This window comes from Plasmopara halstedii (genome assembly GCF_900000015.1).
Source record: "Plasmopara halstedii genome assembly, contig: Scaffold_650, whole genome shotgun sequence".
Taxonomy (NCBI): Eukaryota; Oomycota; class Peronosporomycetes; order Peronosporales; family Peronosporaceae; genus Plasmopara; species Plasmopara halstedii.
Window position 1 is genome coordinate 1,065,972 of NW_020187567.1, and position 644 is coordinate 1,066,615.

Here is a 644-nt window from a genome sequence, read left to right on the forward strand (position 1 = left end):
ACAGCTACTGCAGGCATAGCCTCGAGGCGGACGTCACCATCTTCCCCCCCGTCATACCGTTGACAAGAGTGTATAACTTTGCACCGTCATCTTCGGTAGACACACCCCGGATCAGGGTCGACGCCCGGCGTCTTGTAACCAGCATACGGAGTCACCGTCGCCTTTGTACAGAGGTTCTATGTCTCGGTGAGACCAGGGTGAACACACATTCCGCGTCGTCCGGTGTCACCCTCACTGTCCGCTCCTTTGGAGCTCCGATGATATTTACAGCATCCAACGAAGAGCTGCTGACCCCGCAGTCTTCGTCCAGTGGATAACGTGCCACTCCACGTGCATCTGAAGGGCCGTGCCCAAGATGCCTCGAACTCTGTGCGACCATGCCATCAATGGCATGCAGCGACTGCTTCGTAACGAGAGCAGTGCTCAGTGGTTAACGTGCCACTCCACGCACATTTGAAGGGCCGGGCCCAAGATGCCTCAATGGCATACAGCAACTGCTTCGATACTCGAGCAGCGCTCAGTGTTTTACGTGCCACTTCACGTGCATCACGGGGGCCTCGCCCTCGATGCCTCGGCCCTTGGCCGGCACGCATGACATGCAGCGACTGCTCCGAAACTTGAGCAGCGCTCAGTGGGTTACGTGC